At 45.6% G+C, this 12,960-nt stretch overlaps 2 non-coding genes across 2 annotated transcripts; one reads left to right on the forward strand and one right to left on the reverse strand.

Moving 5' to 3' along the window:
• Positions 1 to 11,479: 11,479 nt before the first annotated feature.
• Positions 11,480 to 11,552, reverse strand: TRNAE-CUC. The gene has a single exon. It is a non-coding gene; the product is annotated as a tRNA-Glu (tRNA).
• An 838-nt stretch (positions 11,553 to 12,390) lies between these two features.
• On the forward strand, positions 12,391 to 12,497 carry LOC122678448. Its single transcript, XR_006336121.1, has one exon. It is a non-coding gene; the product is annotated as a U6 spliceosomal RNA (small nuclear RNA).
• The last annotated feature ends 463 nt before the right edge of the window (positions 12,498 to 12,960 follow it).

Here is a 12,960-nt window from a genome sequence, read left to right on the forward strand (position 1 = left end):
ATATTCTACAGCTACTTGGAAACATTGGAAAACAGATCAAATTGAAACATCCCCAGGAAAGTTTGGGGGCTGCTGTGTATGAACCAGAGTCTCAACCCAATAATCGTCTCTTAAGTTTGTGGTTAACAGCAAAGTCTCTGAAGCCAGACTACCTGAATGGAGATAAATATGAAAAAATGAGGGTGAGAGACTTGAGGATAAATCTTCATCCCTTGCTCTTCTTTCTATATTTGATCTCCATGACCTTTTGGAGGGCCCACCCAAGGTGTATCCTCCACAGTTAATTAACTCTGGAGGCTTAGGTCTGAGCTCTGCCTTCACCTTCACCCTCCCCCAGGTGGGCAGGGAGATCCTCCCAGACCAAGTTAGGTGCTCAGGAAGGGTCAGCCACAATCAGGAACAGTCAGCAACCCAGAACCCACTGCACCATGAGTGTCTCTGCACTGAGCCTCACCAGAGCCCTGGGCGGTGTCTCTGGGCTTCTGCAGGTGGTCTCTCTTCTCAGCCTGGTTCTACTTCTGCTCAAGGCGATACAGTTCTACCTGCGCAGACAGTGGCTGCTCAAAGTATTTCAGCAGTTCCCTTCTCCTCCTTCCCACTGGCTCTGTGGGCACAGCTTGAAGGTAGGATGGAGCAGGATGGGGGAGTGGGAGGAAAGGGAGGGCCAGGGCTCTAGGGCATGGGCATGGTCAGTTAGTTCATGGGACAAAGCCTCGCTCTGTGACCAGCACTTGACCTCATGAAAGAGCCCAGCTAACCTCTCAGGTCTTGGCTACTCACCCTGTCCAGGGAGCTCACTCCTCCCGGGACCTGTGCTGGTATCCTCAGGTCTGTCAGACATTCTTCCTCAGGGAGATCTCAGGCTGTCCTGGAAGCCCTGCCTCTTGAGGACAATGGCTATTCCTTCCTGAGTCTCCCCACTCTCCAGGCTGAGCACCTTCAGCTGTCCTCCTAGAACAGGCTTCCAGATGCTTCCCTGCCCATTCCTCAATCCCACCCACCCTGCCTGGTCCTGAGCTTGCCTGGGAGCACAGATGTCAGTCTGATGGATCAGCCCTGTTGGTTCGCTGTGTGTGGAAACAACAGACAGGAATCTAAGATGGTGTCAGGTCACAGGAAATGAGGCTCACCTACTCGGTGGTGGTGAAATCAGGGGTAGGACAAAACCAGCTCGATTTGCTTGAGGCTGAGGGATTTTTCAAGGCTGATGATTTCAATGCAAAAACTAGTAGCTGAATTGCATGAGCGAGATTTCCAGGATGGTGCCAGGTAAGGAGTACTGGCAATTGAGTTGCAACATTAAACAGAATCTGTTTACCTCTCAGCTCCCATCCTCCAAACCCCTGGACTGTGAGCTCTATGGGGCTGAGGATATGATCCCCATCCTGTTCCCTAGTACCCAGCACAGAGCCTGACACAAAGGAATGCTTGGCCCAGGGTGTGTGGAGTGACAGAAAGGAGCTGCTTGCTTGCTGGTGAGGGACAGTGCCTACCAGGTAGCTCTGTTAGCCCTGATCGGAGAGGATGGCACAGGACAAGGTGAGGGGCCACATGGAGAGGGGCTCATTAATGGTGGTGGGCTGAACAAATCTCAGGAGGTAGGGCATTGCAGGGAGCTGAAGCTTCTATTTCTCAAAGAATGAGGCCAAGCAATGTTCAGCAGAGTAGAGCCAAAGACAGAGGAAATAATATCAACTCCAGAGAGGTAACCAAAACTCAGTTTGTTCATGCATGTTGTTGTACTAAAGACTTCCCACTTATTTATTGATTCAAGGTAATTGTTACCTTTTGATTGATGCAGTTGTCACCTTTCTGATCTAGGACTTGATATAAGGAACAACCGAAATTTCCTCCAACGACTTTCTCGTCATACTAACGGTCATTGGATGATATGTAGTTTCAGTGAGTAGATGGTTTCTATTTACATAACTAATATTCCTCAGGGTGTCGAATCATCTCTCAACTGCTGCTGATCTAAGAGATATTGCAGCCAAATTTGTCTTACTCTTCTAATATGGTCTGAGATTTCCATTTATTCAATACCTCCGTTACTGGCTAAGTTAGGAATGCCACATGTAATTAGGTTGAAGCTAGTCTTTCAGACCAGATGACACGGGACAAAGTGACAGACAGGGGCAGTGAAGCACATGGGCTCTGGTGCTAAGTCACCTAGATTCGCATCTTACCTCTGTCACACACTTTAAACACCCACCCTACACCTCAGTTTCCTCATCTGTAATACAGGATGACGATGATACTTACAGTATTTAAGTGAAGTACTATACAAGCTTAGAATGGTGCCTGGCACAGACCAAAGGCCACAGTTATACTCACTCTAATTTGTATGAATTTAAAATAACATTAATTCCTGTGAAGGACAAACATTTTGGAAGTTCAACAAACTCACTGCATTAAAAAGGGATATAGGGGTGAAATCCAACAATATGAAAAGGGGAACTAACAACTTTGTGATTCAAATAGCCCCAAACTGCTCCATCTTTCCTCATGTTCTCCATCCTATCTCAGATGTACCTGCATGCCAACAGAGCCCATACACCGGACAATTGCATTATCAGATGGCATTATTACTTGTCCACCTACTCACCTTGTGCCTCTCTTTGGGGAAATTCCTTTGTGGCTACAGTTCCCAGAAGCCACCAGGAGAGGACATTCCACAGAAGCCCTGCCTATACCAGCCTGGAGGCCAGATGGCACTGGGTTTTTGCCAGCAGGGTCGACACCACGGCCACCATGGGCACCATGGCCTCTATGAGAGTCTCAACTGGCTCTGGACAGACATGCTCAAGACAGATGGCAGCCCCAGCCAGGTGACAGGTGGGCTCATAGACCAGTGGGCATCGGGATGACCCTGAGAGGAGAATGGACAGGTAGAACATACTTTGACTTCTTGCCCAGGGGCAGGATTTGGCGGAACTGACTGGTAATAAGAAAGGAAGCATGCTCCTGTGTAGAAATACGACGTCCTCACCCTTGCCAGGTCCCCTACTAGCCAGTCCAGAGGAGATCCAAGAAAACTAGGTAATACAGTTGGGGAGGAAATGGGTTCCCACTGATCAGTCCCTGCACAGGACTAATAAAGCAGGGTAGCCCCAGTGAAGGACAAGATCTGGGAGAACAGAGAAGCCCCCATAATGCGCTCAAGCAGGACGTGTCTCAGTTTAGGGCAAGATTGTCAGCCCCCACTAGAATAGGAGCTCCTTGATGGCATGGATTTTGTCCTTCACTGCTGAATCTCGAGCTCCTAGGATGGCAATTGACCCAAAGTAAGTACTCAACACATAGGTATCAAATAAATGAATAACTGAGTGCATCTAACCACCTACTCATTCATGTACTTGACATTCACTGTGGTGGAAACATTATGGGATGTCTGCCCAGCTCACTTGCTCTGAGATCTCATCCTTCACAGGGGTAGGCCTTTGAAGGCCTATTCACCCCCAGCCACAGTTGATTGTAGCAAGTGAACACCTTGGCCATGATATTAGAATCAGAGTCTTGGAATAGGATTCAACAGGTCCCCTCAGGCTTAATGGTGGCAAAATGGGGAAATGTGCCAACCCCAGAAGGGTAGACATTCCCTTCTCCCCTGCCCAGACCCAGCTGTGCAAGGACAGAGACTATGTCTGTTGATTCATGAAGAAAAGAGCTGCTCCCCTGGACCTCTGGAGGAGCCAACATACTGGGGCTGGTTCGTTCTGCATTGCTGAGGCCTGTACTGTTCTGTACGTGGACTTTGCAAATGAGTAACCGGGCTCCTGACCAGTTCAGGCTGTGAGCTTGGGGTGTGGGATGGGGGTGGTGATGAGAATGGGTGCTGGCGAAGTGGAGGAGGGGTCGAGGAGGAGAGTGAGCTCCAGCGAGCAGGGAATAAAAGGAGAGAGAAGGCTGGGAAGAAGCTGATGGAAGAATCTTCCAGGTGCCAAGAGCTAACAAGTTGCAACAAGAGATTGGGAAGGGCCGTCCCTTCAACCCAAAGGCAGTGATTGTAGTTTGCGCGTTGAAGCTAACAGCTACTTTGTGGTGTGTAGGATGATTTCTGATTGGAGATTTATTCTGATCCTATTTTCTTGAGGAAAAGTTGCAGACTCAGAAAGGGAGGTAAATTGCTTGAGGTCACACAGTCTGGAAGTGGCTTTGGGCCCTGCTCTTTTGACTTTAAATCCATTGTTAATTCTACCTCAATATAGGGTTCCGTGTGTGTGTGTGTGTGTGTGTGTGTGTGTGTGTGTGTGTGTGTGTGTGTATGTGAGAGAGAGATGGGGAGATGAAGAGGAAAATAGAGTGTTTGTCACTATAGCAGTCACAGTCCATTGGAAAGAGGCATCTGGGAACTGGAGAGCGGTCCCCTTAGTAACTAAGCAGATGCTCAGCAGTGGCTACTTCTGCCTCCATCCTGCCTGCTCATTCCTCTACATCTTCCACCTCCAGCACTCTGCCAAATCTGCCCTCACTAGGAGCACAGAATCCTGTCTTCTTGTTGCAAGACACAGTGGCCTGTCTGATGCTTCTACTCTCAACACAATAGGATGATGGCCGTTGTCTCTGGGAGTTCTTCCTGACCACCCTGGTGAATGCTCAGCGCCCCAGGCTCACACAGACCCGTGGACTCACAGCCTCACATTGGTCATGGTGTTGCTCTCTGAACAAGAATGCTGATCTCCGTGAGGCGGAGACCATAGCTGCCGTGTTTGTTGTGATGTCTGAGTGTCTGGCGTAGGTCCGGAATAACGGGAGGTCCCTGGTCAATGGTGGTTGAATGAATGTCATAGGGACCTTATCCTCTCCATTTATTTACATTCTTTCCTATGACGTATCAGCTTCTGTATCAGCATCTTCAGCCCCATCCCCTCTAGGACCCAGTTACCTCCTGCACATCTCTACAGGAACCTCAGACCAAGATGGAATTCTGGGTCTCTTACTCATCTGAGTGTGCTGCTAGGGTTACCCCCACTCATCCACCCAGGCCAGAGGCGGGATGCACCCCAAATCCCCCTCCCTCACCCCACCCCATCTCCCCTGCTTCAGGTCTGCAGCTTGCATGGATGTCTGCAGCAACCCTCTGTCCTTCTCCTTGTTCTCACTCTTGCTTCATGCTCCAACTATCCTCCACACACGGTCACTCGAGAGACCTTTCCCAAACAGAGTCAAGCGGGACCCAGCCCGTCACACCTGTGAGGTGAGCCTCCCTCCTCCAGGAGTGGGCCTGGACTTGAAGCCAGACTTCCCTGGGCAAATCCTTCCCTGCCAATTTTATTTATTTTTTGTTTATTTATTTTTTCCAATTTTATACCAGCATGATGTTGGGCAAGTTAGTAACGTAGGTGCATCTCAGCGTCTGAATATGAAAATTAAGGGTAAATTGATGCCCGTCTTATTGGGTTGCAGTGAACAGTAAATGAGTTAATATATGTTCAGGAAGCAGAGAGTAAATAAATACTTAGTGAGTGCTAGCAACAGACATCTTTCTTTTCCTCTTTTGCCTGCAATGTCTTAATTCGCCACGAGATGGCACTCTGCTGCTTAACTACAAGCTTTCCTTCCTCCCCTACCACAGTGCTTCACATCTCAGTGCCTATTTGTTTATGTTCTGGGCTTATGTTTTCCATTCTGCCAGCCTCACCAACTTCAGGAACGCTTTCTGATACATCGTTCCCACTCCAAACTCACCAGGTGGATTATATTTTCTATCTGCGAGCTCCTGGAGGGCATGACATCTCCGGGTCCCTGGGCAGAGTCCCTACACAGAAGAAGAGCTGTGTCTGTCAGAGGAATGAATATGTGTCAGCCAGTCCCAGCTCAGCCACTTAAATAATTTGCATGATCTTGGGCAAATCACTTTACCTCTCAAGTTTTTTTTTTCCTTAAATGGGCATCAAAGAGGCTCTACAACATATTTCTGAAGACAGTCCAGTGCAAAGCCTTAGTTAAGATCTGACATGGTGTAGACCCAGGGCCACCTTGCCCAGACACCTGCCTGCCAACCATGGAGCATTCTCATTGCCCATCAGCTATTACCCACTTGTGCTTACTCCTGTCCGCTATCCCAGTTGAGGGTATTAGAAATGAGTTTACCTCTTCCTCAAGGTCCTTCTTTATCAAGAATGGTCTGGAGTCAGTCTGCAAGCTGGCTGGGCTGGGTGGGCTGAGGCGTAGTTGATGGTTCAGCTGAGTCCAGTGGGCTCCCATTTGCCTGGAAAGCACAGGCTCAGCCTCTCTGTCCCTGAAAGCCCCACTGTCCTCCTGAATGAGGCTCTCCTGGGCCTTGTTTCCTTCACTCTGGTTCCTGATGTCCCAGCTCTGGCTGGGGTGGGACACTGCCTCTGTTTGGATGACCTTAGTCATTGTGCCTCTCCCATAAAAACCCTGCAAACAATGGTTCTGCCTTAGGACAAACTCCCAGGAATGGGATGACGCCATGAAAGAATATAAGCATTTTTGAGGCTCTTGCAAAGTACATGCTCACCAGTGATTTCTTTAACAGTTGAAGCCTTTTATACTTAATCATGTCACTGTCAACAGTGTGGGTGGGGGAAGATTCCAGTTTGCTTTGGTGCCAAACACTTAAAAATTGTTCACAAAGTACAATACTTTCTTTTTGCCAAATGTCTGTTCTGTCCTTTCTCCTTTCTCCTTATTGCTGGCAGTATCTTGAAAAGCCACCAAATGGCAGCTCTCACACACAATCCTTGGGATGCTTAATGCTACCAGCAACCCCTTTTCCTATTTGTAGAGGGGAATCTGCCCAGGCCGAGGGTCTGAGCGTACTGACCACTGATAGGATCCCTGAGAGATGGGGTGGCCCAAATGGAGAGATCCCTGGTTGGAAGTCAGGTGTTTGGGATTCTAGAACTTGTCCTGTCCTGCCTGAAGTTTAGCTACCATTTATTTCCTGAGGACCATCACATCAGGAGCATCCAGCACCAGGATTTGTGTCTATATTTACAATTCCTTTTCCTGTGCACTGGCTCTCTTAAAAATTGTATGTATCCCACTGCAGATAAGCTGGAATTTCCATGTCTGCAATGGCACCCTCAGGCATGGGGACTAGGTTGTTCTCTGTAGACCCTATCTCTGCCTAAATACCCCATAACTGCCTCACTCCATGTTAAGCAAGAGTTCTACAGGGTATGGTATCCTATAACATTCCAAATGGAAACTCAGATACAGGGCTATCTATATTCAGAATTCCTTGTAAATATCTAGGGTTTTTATATACCCTTATCAATTTACCCATTCCCTAGAGAGTGTAATAAGAGACTATAAAATGATGCAGTTACTTGCTGTTAATCATAAGGGAAGGTAGCTGAGGATAAAGCTGTCATGCAGAGATATGCAGAGATGAAAGTAATCTAGATGTTGAGTTGGAGCCTAGATCAAACTGTGCTTGAAAGCCACACTACGACTAGTTACATGAGCCAATAATTTCTTTTTGCAGTTGAAGTCAGCTTGAGTTTTTGATGTATTTTTTTGTGGGTTACACCAAAAGGAAACCTATGTGATCCAGGAGGATATCAGGATTATTTCTACTAGTTGTTAAAACCAATCAGAAGTATCCTAAATTGTACAATTTATCCCCAAACCATATAGATGTATTTTGGCATTATATTTATCTTCATATTCTTCCTCTGGTAATAAAATTCCTTCATTAATCATTATATGAGGAGACTGAATATTAGAAACATTCTTTAGGAACACATGGATTCCATTCTTAGACTTTAGGATTATTTGGCATGTGAGTATGGGAGGCTTGTAGCAGTCTGGAGTTAGCTCGAAGTGGAGCAGAGTCAGGGCCAGGGCCATTTTGCATTTAGCCATGACAAATGCTGCCCAATGCAGTTCCTGGGGACATCAGGGAGGAAAAGTAATACTTGATAAATCTGTATATTATTAGAAACATGAGACAATCTTTTTATATATGACACCTTTTCCAGGGAAACAAAATCCCTATTCTAAACCAAACCAAGTTTGTGATAAAATCCAGGAAAGGTTTTAAGTATACTGGGATCATAAAGTTCCTTTGTGTCAAGACTGATAGTGAATTGTATCCTCAAGTGATTCTGCAGGATCCATAGAACTAGAAAAATTTTTCCAAATTATGGAGAAGAAACACTAGTTTTACTATTATTCGTTTAGAAATCTGTGCAGTTGAGCATGAGAATGTTTTTTTTTTTGACAGAGACAAAAGAGGGTTTTTAATAAGTAAAATATGGAGCATGTAATGTGTTACATTCACAATTCCGCTCTCTGTTGCCACGACAATTTACCCTAGCTTTGAATTTGCAGTAAAGAGCATGAGAATATGAAACCTGGTATGCTCAGTTGATTACGCTGATTAGTAAAGCAGGTTTTTCTCATACCATATTGGAGCTTCCCTGCGGGCTCAGATGGCAAAGAATCTGGCTGCAATGCAGGAGACCCAGGTTCAATCCCGAGTCAGGAAGATCCCCTGGACAAGGGCATGGCAACCCACTCCAGTATTCTTGCCTGGAGAATTCCACCAACTGAGGAGCCTGATGAGCTATAGTCCACGGGGTCGCAAAGATTCGGACATGACTGAGCAACTGCTATGGGAAAGGGACATTAGGAACTTAGAAGAGGAATTTAGATTGTGCCTGGGTGCTGCCAATGTTGCCTTGTCTGGGGTGGAGATGACTGGCATCAATACATGCCCACTTGCCAAGGAACAGAGCTGTCCTTTATGAAATGAACTGATCTCTTTGGGGGCTCGTCTGAACTCCCTGGCCATAAAAGCAGACAAGCCAGGTAACGTGGTAGGGAGCCGCTGTAGTGCCAGTGAGCTGTGGGGTTAGAGTGAGTGAATTTTGTCAAGCAGGCACCATTGTACACTTCCATCCTGTTTACCAGCTTGAGTCTTTACCTTGATCCAGCTGAGAATAGTAGGAAGGCATAGGAGTGTCTTTTCTTCCACAATTTTCCTTGGAGAATCTCAAGGGGTAAAGATCTGTAATGAGAGTGAAGGTCCTCCACTTCCCCCCACCCCCAGACTCTACACATATCATGAACATTGCAATTCCTAAAGCTAACTCTAGGAACTGACAAAGCCTGGGTACTACAAGCCTAGCCTGATGCTCCTAAAGGCCTGCCATTGAAAACACATCTGGAGCAAGCAGAGACTACAATCTAGGGGCAGATCTAATATGTCCCTAGGGTAAAAAGCAACCATGAGTCATTAGGACAATTAAAATACAATCTTGGCCAAATCTATTGAGTTCATTATTTTCCCTTCAGGGCTTCCCTTGTGGTTCAGACAGTAAAGTGTCTGCCTGCAATGTGGGAGACCCAGGTTAGATCCCTGCTGGACATGGGACAACAGACTGGTTCCAAATAGGAAAAGGAGTAAGTCAAGGCTGTATATTGTCACCCTGCTTATTTAACTAATATGCAGTGTACATCATGTGAAATGCTGGGCTGGATGAAGCACAAGCTGGAATCAAGATTGCCAAGAGAAATATCAATAACCTCAGATGTGCAGATGACACCACCCTTATGGCAGAAATTGAGCAGGAACTAAAGAGCCTCTTGATGAAAGTGAAAGAGGAGAGTGATAAAGTTGGCTTAAAACTCAACATTCAGAAAACAATGATCATGGCATCTGGTCCCATCACTTCATGGCAAATAGGTGGGGAAACAGTGGCTGACTTTATTTTTGGGGGCTCCAAAATCACTGCAGATGGTAATTGCAGCCATGAAATTAAAAGATGCTTGCTCCTTGGAAGAAAAGCTGTGACCAACCTAGACAGCATAGTAAAAAGCGGAGACGTTACTTTGCCAACAAAGGTCTGTCTAGTCAATGCTAGGGTTTTCCCCTGGTTGCTCAGCTGGTAAAGAATCTGCCTGCAATTCGGGACACCTGGCTTCTATCCCTGGGTTGAGAAGATCCCCTGGGGAAGAAATTGGCAATCCACTCCAGTTTTCTTGCCTGGAGAATCCCCATGAACAGAGGAGCCTGGCAGGCTACAGTTCATGGGGTCACACGACTGAGTGACTAAGCACAGCACATGGTTTTTCCAGTGGTCATGCATGGATGTGAGAGTTGGACTATAAAGAAAGCTGAGCGCTGAAGAACTGATGCTTTTGAACTGTGTTGTTGGAGAAGACTCTTGAGAGTCCCCTGGACTGCAAGGAGATCCAACCAGTCCACCCTAAAGGGGATCAGCCCTGAATATTCATTGGAAGGATGCATGCTGAAGCTGAAACTCCAATACTTTGGCCACCTGATGCGAAGAATTGACTCATTGGAAAAGACCCTGATACTGGGGAAGATTGAAGGCAGGAGGAGTAGGCGATGACAGAGGATGAGAGGGTTGGATGGCGTCACTGACTTGATGGACATGAGTTTGAGCAAACTCTGGAAGTTGGTGATGGACAGGCAAGCCTGGCATGCTGCAGTCCATGGGGTTGCAAAAAGCCGGACATGATTGAGTGACTGAACTGACTCATTATCCTTTCACAGTAAATACCTGCCTTTGTCATATACAAATTGACAAGGAATCAAATTATTTATTACTCTTTTTCTTTGTCTTGGGTTCCCAATAGACTGAGCTAGTGACTTGTACAAAGTTCGTGTGTGCGCGCTCAGTTGTGTCAGACTCTTTGTGATCCCACAGACTGTAGCCCATCAGACTCCTCTGTCCATGGGATTTTCCCAGCAAGAATACTGGAGTGAGTTGCCATGCCCTCCTCCAGGGGATTTTCCCGACCCAGGGATCGAACCCATGTCTCCTGCATTGGCAGGCCGGTTCTTAACCACTGAGCCACCTGGGAATCCCTGTGCAAAGTTCAAGGGGTGGCAATTCAAATGATCAAGTCATTCAGATCCTGGCCTCTCCACCTCCCCATCTCTGTGGGAGGTTGTGGGTGAGCACAGCCTGGATTTGGACTGTATGGTGGCTCTGAACACTGGTTCACAGCCAAGAGTCATGCTCTTTCTCTCCCAGACCCTGCAGGTCTCTCCTTCCTTCTCACCCTCATTCAGGTTAACTTTAGGTGTAAATGAGAGTGGGATTTTTGAAGGTCTAAACTCAAATATGCGCTATTTGTTACAAGGCAAAGACTTTATAATGTTGCTACTTTAATGATTTCCCTAACAAATTGTTTGTGATATATATCATAACTCAATGACTAGCTTGACTTTATGAATAAATGAAAGTGGGGTGCAAGGTGGTTAAACGACGTTGTGTCAGTCGACTAATCACATGCCTTTTACTTCCCAAAAGGATATGATGTGTCTCTGTTGAGGAGGAGTCATCGTGGAACAGTGGCAGCTTTATAAATGGGAAATATTTTTCTTTTCTTTGTTTTATTTTTAAATATTTATTTATCTACTTGGCTGCCCTGAGTCTTAGCTATGGCACATGGTATCTTCTGCCTTTGTTTGCAGCATGCAGGATCTTTAGTTGAGGCATATGAACTCTTAATTGTGGCATGTGGGATCTAGTTCCCTGACCAGGGATTGAACCTGGGGCCCCTGCCTTGAGAGTGCAGAGTCTTAGCCACTGGACCACCAGGGAAGTCTCAAAGTAATTTTCTTTTAAAAGCACAGAAATTTTGTTCTGTTTTCTCTTTCCTAACCTAGGGATGGTTGTTCTAACCATGGCCTCAACTGTGAACATCTTCTGTTCCCTCCTATCCTTGCTGACTATCTTAGATGCCACTGGGTAGAGTTTGGGACTGTCATACCTGAGGGTCTTCCCATATAGCAGGGTTGTCATGAAGAGTCCAAATATTGAGAAACAAAGGCATTCCTGAGTAAACAGGAGGAAAAGTAGGCGAGCTAAGATTCTGACTTGAAGAGCCGACTCATTGGAAAATACCCTGATGCTGGGAAAGATTGAAGGCAGGAGGAGAAGGGGATGACAGAAGACGAGGTGATTGGATGGTATCACCAACTCAATGGACATGAATCTGAGCAAACTTTGGGGGATAGTAAAGGACAGAGGAGCCTGCTGTGCTGCAGTCTGTGGGGTCCCAAATAGTTGGACATGACTGAGTGACTGAACAACAATGATTTGTGACACTGAGCATCTTTTCATGTGTCTGTAGGCACTCTGTATGTCTTCTTCGGAAGAATGCCTATTCAGGTCCTCTGCCCATTTTTAAACTGGATTTTTCAAAATATTGAGTTTATGAGTTCTTTATAGATTGTGGATATTAACCCCTTAGTAGACATATCATTTGCAAAAATCTTCCATTCAGTATGCTTTTCATTTTGTTGATGGTTTCCTTCTCTGTGCAAAAGCCTTTTAGTTTGATGCAGTCTCATTTATTTATTTTGGCTTCTTTTTCCTTTACATGAGGAGACAGATTCAAAAAAATATTGCTAAGACCCGTAACAAAGAGCTCACTGCTGTGCTCGCTTCGGCAGCACATATACTAAAATTGGAACGATACAGAGAAGATTAGCATGGCCCCTGGGCAAGGATGACACGCAAATTTGTGAAGCGTTCCATATTTTTGTAAATCCATGGCTGATTCATGTCAACGTATGACAAAACCCACTACAATATTGTAAAGTAATTAGCCTCCAACTAATAAAAATAAATGAAAAAAAAAATAAAGATATCCTGAAACAAAAAACAAACAACAACAACAACAAGAGCTCACTGCCTATAGTGTTCTTCTAGGAATTTTATGGCTTGTAGTCTTCCTTTTAAGTCTTTAATTCATTCTGAGTTTATTTTTTTGAGTATATAGTATGAGAAATGTTATCTAGTTTCATCCTTTTACATGTAGCTATCCATCAAATCTATATATTGGTAAAGAAATTTTGAGTTGTACCAATGGGTGAGTTTTATAAAGGAAGAAGTTTTTTTGTTCAATGTTCTTAAACATGATTGTCAGTGATAACTGCCTAAGGATGAAATGACTTGCCTCCTGAAAGAATGGGCTACCTCCACTACTAGATATATCCATCTGCTA

Source organism: Cervus elaphus, chromosome 20 (assembly GCF_910594005.1).
Source record: "Cervus elaphus chromosome 20, mCerEla1.1, whole genome shotgun sequence".
NCBI lineage: Eukaryota > Metazoa > Chordata > Mammalia > Artiodactyla > Cervidae > Cervus > Cervus elaphus.